Source organism: Arachis ipaensis, chromosome B5, assembly GCF_059453495.1.
Source record: "Arachis ipaensis isolate K30076 ecotype BB chromosome B5, ASM5945349v1, whole genome shotgun sequence".
NCBI lineage: Eukaryota > Viridiplantae > Streptophyta > Magnoliopsida > Fabales > Fabaceae > Arachis > Arachis ipaensis.
This window is the reverse complement of record NC_142440.1, coordinates 76,725,366-76,732,179: the sequence shown is the minus strand read 5'-3', so window position 1 is coordinate 76,732,179 and position 6,814 is coordinate 76,725,366.

Below are 6,814 nucleotides of genomic sequence, written 5' to 3'. Positions count from 1 at the left end.
AATCAGAAGCTTTCTGGGGCATGTAGGATTCTATAGGAAGTTTATAAAGGATTTTTCAAAAATTGCAAAACCTCTGAGCAATCTGCTAGCTGCTGACACGCCATTTGTGTTTGACACAGAGTGTCTGCAGGCGTTTGAAACCCTGAAAGCTAAGCTGGTCACAGCACCAGTTATTTCTGCACCAGACTGGACATTACCATTCGAACTAATGTGTGATGTCAGTGACCATGCCATTGGTGCAGTACTGGGACAGAGGCATAACAAGCTTCTGCATGTCATTTATTATGCTAGCCGTGTTTTAAATGATGCCCAGAAAAATTACACAACCATAGAAAAAGAATTGTTTGCAGTGGTTTATGCCATTGACAAGTTTAGATCATACTTAGTAGGATCCAAAGTGATTGTGTACACTGACCATGCTGCTCTTAAATATCTATTCACAAAGCAGGATTCAAAACCCAGGCTCATAAGATGGGTGTTGCTTCTGCAAGAGTTTGATATAGAAATAAGAGACAGAAAAGGGACAGAGAACCAAGTGGCTGATCATCTGTCTCGGATAGAACCAATAGGAGGAGCGTCCTTTCCCTCTATTGAGATCTTTGAAACCTTTCTGGATGGGCAATTGTTTTCCATTCAGGAAACACCATGGTTTGCAGATATTGCAAACTATAAAGCTACAAGATTCATACCCAAGGAGTACAGTAGGCAACAAAAGAAAAAATTAATTACTGATGCAAAGTACTACCTGTGGGATGAACCATATCTCTTTAAGAGATGTGCAGACAGAATAATCCGTAGGTGTGTGCCTAGAGAAGAAGCACAGAAGATCCTATGGCATTGTCATGGATCACAATATGGAGGACATTTCGGAGGTGAGCGAACAGCCACAAAAGTCCTCCAATGTGGCTTCTACTGGCCCACTCTCTATAAAGACTCCCGAGAGTTTGTGCATAACTGTGACAGCTGCCAGAGAGCTGGTAATCTGCCTCATAGTTACGCCATGCCTCAGCAAGGAATCTTAGAGATTGAGTTGTTTGACGTATGGGGTATTAACTTCATGGGACCTTTCCCACCATCATACTCAAACACTTATATTCTGGTGGCAGTCGACTATGTATCCAAATGGGTAGAGGCCATTGCAACACCCACCAATGATACTAAGATAGTGCTGAAGTTCCTCCAGAAACATATCTTCAGCAGGTTTGGAGTCCCTAGAGCACTAATCAGTGATGGGGGCACTCACTTCTACAACAAACAGCTTTACTCTACTATGGTCCGATATGGAATTAGCCATAAGGTGGTAACTCCATATCATCCACAGACAAATGGGCAAGCTGAAGTCTCTAATAGAGAACTAAAAAGAATCCTAGAACGAACTGTAAGTACCCATAGAAAGGATTGGGCAAGAAGCTTGGATGACGCTCTGTGGGCATACAGAACAGCATTCAAGACTCCTATAGGGACCTCTCCATACCAACTTGTGTATGGTAAGGCCTGTCATCTGCCCGTGGAACTGGAGCATAAGGCCTACTGGGCAACCAGATTCCTAAACTTTGATGCCAAATTAGCTGGAAAAAAAAGATTGCTCCAGCTGAATGAGCTAGAGGAATTCAGAATCACTGCTTTCGAAAATGCCAAGCTTTACAAAGAGAAAGCAAAAAGGTGGCATGACAGAAAGCTGTCACCTAGAGTCTTCGAACCAGGACAAAAATCTCTGCTGTTTAACTCTAGGCTCAGATTATTTCCTGGGAAACTGAAATCTCGGTGGAGCGGACCATATGTGATTACAAGTGTGTCACCATATGGCTATGTGGAGCTTCAAGACATTGATTCTAATAAGAAGTTCATTGTTAATGGACAGAGAGTCAAGCATTATCTTGAAGGCAATATTGAGCAAGAATGCTCAAAGCTGAGACTAGATTAAAAGCTCAGTAAGGTCCAGCTAAAGACAATAAAGAAGCGCTTATTGGGAGGCAATCCAATTTTTACTTATCTATGTTAATTTTCTGTTTTTCATTTTTATTTTATGTTTTCTTTAGGATGATGATCATGTGGAGTCACAAAAATCAAAGCAAAATCAAAAACAGCTCACCCCGGAGGAAGAGCTTACTTGCATTTAAACGCTAGTAAGAAGCATCAGACTGGCGTTTAATGCCAGAAAGAAGCATCAAGTTGGCGTTAAACGCCAGAAACAAGCTACAATCTGGTGTATAACGCCAGAAACAAGCACCAAGTTAGCGTTCAACGCCAAGAAAGGGGGAAAAGCTGGCGTTTAACGCCAGAAACAAGCAGCAGTCTGGCGTTAAACACCAGGATGGCACTCTATGGGCGTTTTGCACGCCTCAATGGAGCAGGGATGCTAAGTCCTTGACCCCACAGGATCTGTGGACCCCACAGGATCCCCACCTACCCCACCCTCTTTTCCATACTATCTTCACCACTCACATCCATCCATCATAAACCCCTCATACACACTATCACCTTCCCTTGGCCGAACCCACCACACATCTCCATCACCTCCTTTCTTTCTTCTTTTGCTCGATGACGAGCAAACATTTTAAGTTTGGTATGGAAAAAGCCCCGCTTTTTAATTTTCCATAACCATATGGCACCTTCCATGAGATTAGAGAAGATCAAAGAGCTATGAGGGAGGAGCAACAAAGGAAAAAAAGAGAGATAGAGGAGCTCAAGAGCACCATTGGTTCTTCAAGAGGAAGAAGACGCCACCCTTACTAAGGTGGACCCATTCCTTAATCTCATTGTCTATTTATTTTTTCTGTTTTCGTTCTCTATGCTTTATGTTTATTTATGTTTGTGTCTTTCTTACATGATCATTAGTGTCTAGTGTCTATGCCTTAAAGTTATGAATGTCCTATGAATCCATCACCTTTCTTAAATGAAAAATGTTTTTAATCACAAAAGAACAAGAAGTACATGATTTAGAATTCATCCTTGAAATTAGTTTAATTATTTTGATGTGGTGACAATACTTTTTGTTTCTCTGAATGAATGCTTGAACAGCGCATATGTCTTTTGAATTTGTTGTATATGAATGTTAAAATTGTTAGCTCTTGAAAGAATGATGAAAAAGGAGAAATGTTATTTGATAATCTGAAAAATCATAAAATTGATTCTTGAAACAAGAAAAAGCAGTGAAAAGCAAAATCTTGCAAAAAAAAAGGCGAAAAAAAAGAAAGAAAAAGAAAAAGCAAGCAGAAAAAGCCAAGAGCTCTTTAAACCAAAAGGCAAGAGCAAAAAGTCAGTAACCCTTTAAACCAAAAGGCAAGGGTAAAATAAAAAGGATCCAAGGCTTTGAGCATTAATGGATAGGAGGGCCCAAAGGAATAAAATCCTGGTCTAAACGGCTAAACCAAGCTGTCCCTAACCATGTGCTTGTGGCGTGAAGGTGTCAAGTGAAAGGCTTAAGACTGAGCGGTTAAAGTCGTGATCCAAAGAAAAAAAGAGTGTGCTTAAGAACCCTGGACACCTCTAATTGGGGACTCTAGCAAAGCTAAGCCACAATCTGAAAAGGTTCACCCAGTTATGTGTCTGTGGCATTTATGTATCCGGTGGTAATACTGGAAAACAAAGTGCTTAGAGCCACGGCCAAGACTCATAAAGTAGCTGTGTTCAAGAATTAACGTACTGAACTAGGAGAATTGATAACACTATCTAAATTCTGAGTTCCTATAGATGCTAATCATTCTGAACTTCAAAGGATAAAGTGAGATGCCAAAACTGTTCAGAGGTAAAAAGCTACGAGTCCCGCTCATCTAATTGGAGCTAAGTTTCATTGATATTTTGGAATTTATAGATTATTCTCTTCTTTTTATCGTCTTTTATTTTCAGTTGCTTGGGGACAAGCAACAATTTAAGTTTGGTGTTGTGATGAGCGGACAATTTATACGCTTTTTGGCATTGTTTTTAGGTAGTTTTTAGTATAATTTAATTAGTTTTTACTATGTTCTTATTAGTTTTCAAGCAAAATTCACATTTCTGAACTTTACTATGAGTTTGTGTGTTTTTTTGTGATTTTAGGTATTTTCTGGCTAAAATTGAGGGACCTGAGCAAAATCTGATTCAGAGGCTGAAAAAGGACTGCAGATGCTGTTGGATTCTGACCTCCCTGCACTCGAAATGGATTTTCTGGAGCTACAGAAACCCAAATTGCGTGCTCTCAATTGCGTTGGAAATTAGACATTCAGGGCTTTCCAGAAATATATAATAGTTCATACTTTTCTCAAATATATAATAGAGGTGGTAGAACCCAAGAGATACGCCAATAATTCATGAAGAACAGCATAGCTCCACACCTTAATCTATGGTGTGTAGAAACTCCATCATTGAAAATATATAAGAACAAGGTCTAGGCATGGCCATGAGGCCAGCCCCCAAATGTGAAAAGGTCTATCAAAGTATGAAAATACAATAGCAAAAAGTCCTATTTATAGAAAACTAGTAGCCTAGCATTACAGAAATAAGTAATTAATGCAGAAATCTTCTTCCGGGCCCACTTGGTGTGTGCTTGGGCTGAGCATTGAAGCTTCCATATGTAGAGACTTTTCTTGGAGTTAAACGCCAGCTTTTGTGCCAGTTTGGGCGTTTAACTCCAGCTTTTGTGCCAGTTTTGGAGTTAAACGCCAGAATTCTTGAGCTGTCTTGGAACGCCTATTTGGGCCATCAAATCTCGGGCAAATATAGACTATTATATATTGCGGGAAAGCCTAGGATGTTTACTTTCCAACGCAATTGAGAGCGCACCAATTGGGCATCTGTAGCTCCAGAAAATCTACTTTGAGTGCAGGGAGGTCAGAATCCAACAACATCTGCGGTCCTTTTTCAGCCTCTGAATCAGATTTTTGCTCAGGTCCCTCAATTTCAGCTAGAAAATACCTGAAATCACATAAAAACACACAAACTCATAGTAAAGTCCAGAAGAGTGATTTTTATTTAAAAACTAATAAAAACATAACAAAAACTAATTAAAATATACTAAAAATATACTAAAAACAATGCCAAAAAGCGTATAAATTATCCGCTCATCACAACACCAAACTTAAATTGTTGCTTGTCCCCAAGCAACTGAAAATCAAATAGGATAAAAAGAAGAGAATATACAATGAATTCCAAAAACATCTACGAAGATCAGTATTAATTAGATGAGCGGGGCTTTTAGCTTTTTGCTTCTGAATAGTTTTGGCATCTCACTTTATTCCTTGAAGTTCAGAATGATTGGCATCTATAGGAACTCAGAATCCAGATAGTGTTATTGATTCTCCTAGTTAAGTATGTTGATTCTTGAACACAGCTACTTTATGAGTCTTGGCCGTGGCCCTAAGCACTTTGTTTTCCAGTATTACCACCGGATACATAAATGCCACAGACACATAACTGGGTGAACCTTTTCAGATTGTGACTCAGCTTTGCTAGAGTCCCCAATTAGAGGTGTCCAGGGTTCTTAAGCACACTCTTCTTTTTGCTTTGGACCTCGACTTTAACCGCTCAGTCTCAAGTTTTCACTTGACACCTTCACGCCACAAGCACATGGTTAGGGACAACTTGGTTTAGCCGCTTAGGCCAGGATTTTATTCCTGTGGGCCCTCCTATCCACTAATGCTCAAAGCCTTGGATCCTTTTTATCACCCTTTCCTTTTGGTTTAAAGGGGTATTGGCTTTTTCTGCTTGCTTTTTCTTTTTCATTCTTTTTTTATTTTCTCTCTTTTTTTTCGCATATATCCTTTTTTTCTACAAGCTTTTCACTGCTTTTTCTTGCTTCAAGAATCAATTTTATGATTTTTCAGATTATCAAATAACATTTCTCCTTTTTCCATCATTCTTTCAAGAAACAACAATTTTAACATTTATAAACAATCAAATTAAAAAATATGCACTGTTCAAGCATTCATTCAGAAAAACAATAGTATTGCCACCACATCAAAATAATTAAACTGTTTTAAAATTTGAAATTCATGCACTTCTTTTTCTTTTTCAATTAAAAACATTTTTCATTTAAGAAAGGTGATGGATTCATTTTCATAGCTTTAAGGCATAGACACTTAGACACTAATGATCATGTAATAAAGACACAAACATAAATAAACATAAGCATAAAAATTCGAAAAACAGAAAAATAAAGAACAAGGAAATTAAAGAACGGGTCCACCTTAGTGATGGCGGCTTGTTCTTCCTCTTGAAGATCTTATGGAGTGCTTGAGCTCCTCAATGTCTCTTCCTTGCCTTTGTTGCTCCTCTCTCATGGTTCTTTGGTCTTCTCTAATTTCATGGAGGAGGATGGAATGCTCTTGGTGCTCCACCCTTAGTTGTCCCATGTTGGAACTTAATTCTCCTAGGGAGGTGTTGATTTGCTCCCAATAGTTTTGTGGAGGAAAATGCATCCCTTGAGGCATCTTAGGGATTTAATGATGAGGAGTTTCCTCATGCTCTTGGTGAGGTTCTCTCACTTGCTCCATCCTTTTCTTAGTGATGGGCTTGTCCTCATCAATGAGGATGTCTTCCTCTATGTCAATTCTAGCTGAATTACAAAGGTGACAAATGAGATGAGGAAAGGCTAACCTTGCCACAGTAGAGGACTTGTCCGCTACCTTGTAGAGTTCTTGGGATATAACCTCATGAACTTCTACTTCCTCTCTAATCATGATGCTATGAATCATGATAGCCCGGTCTATAGTAACTTCAGATCGGTTGCTAGTAGGAATGATTAAGCGTTGGATGAACTCCAACCATCCCCTAGCCACGGGCTTGAGGTCATGCCTTCTTAGTTGAACCATCTTTCCTCTTGAATCACTCTTCCATT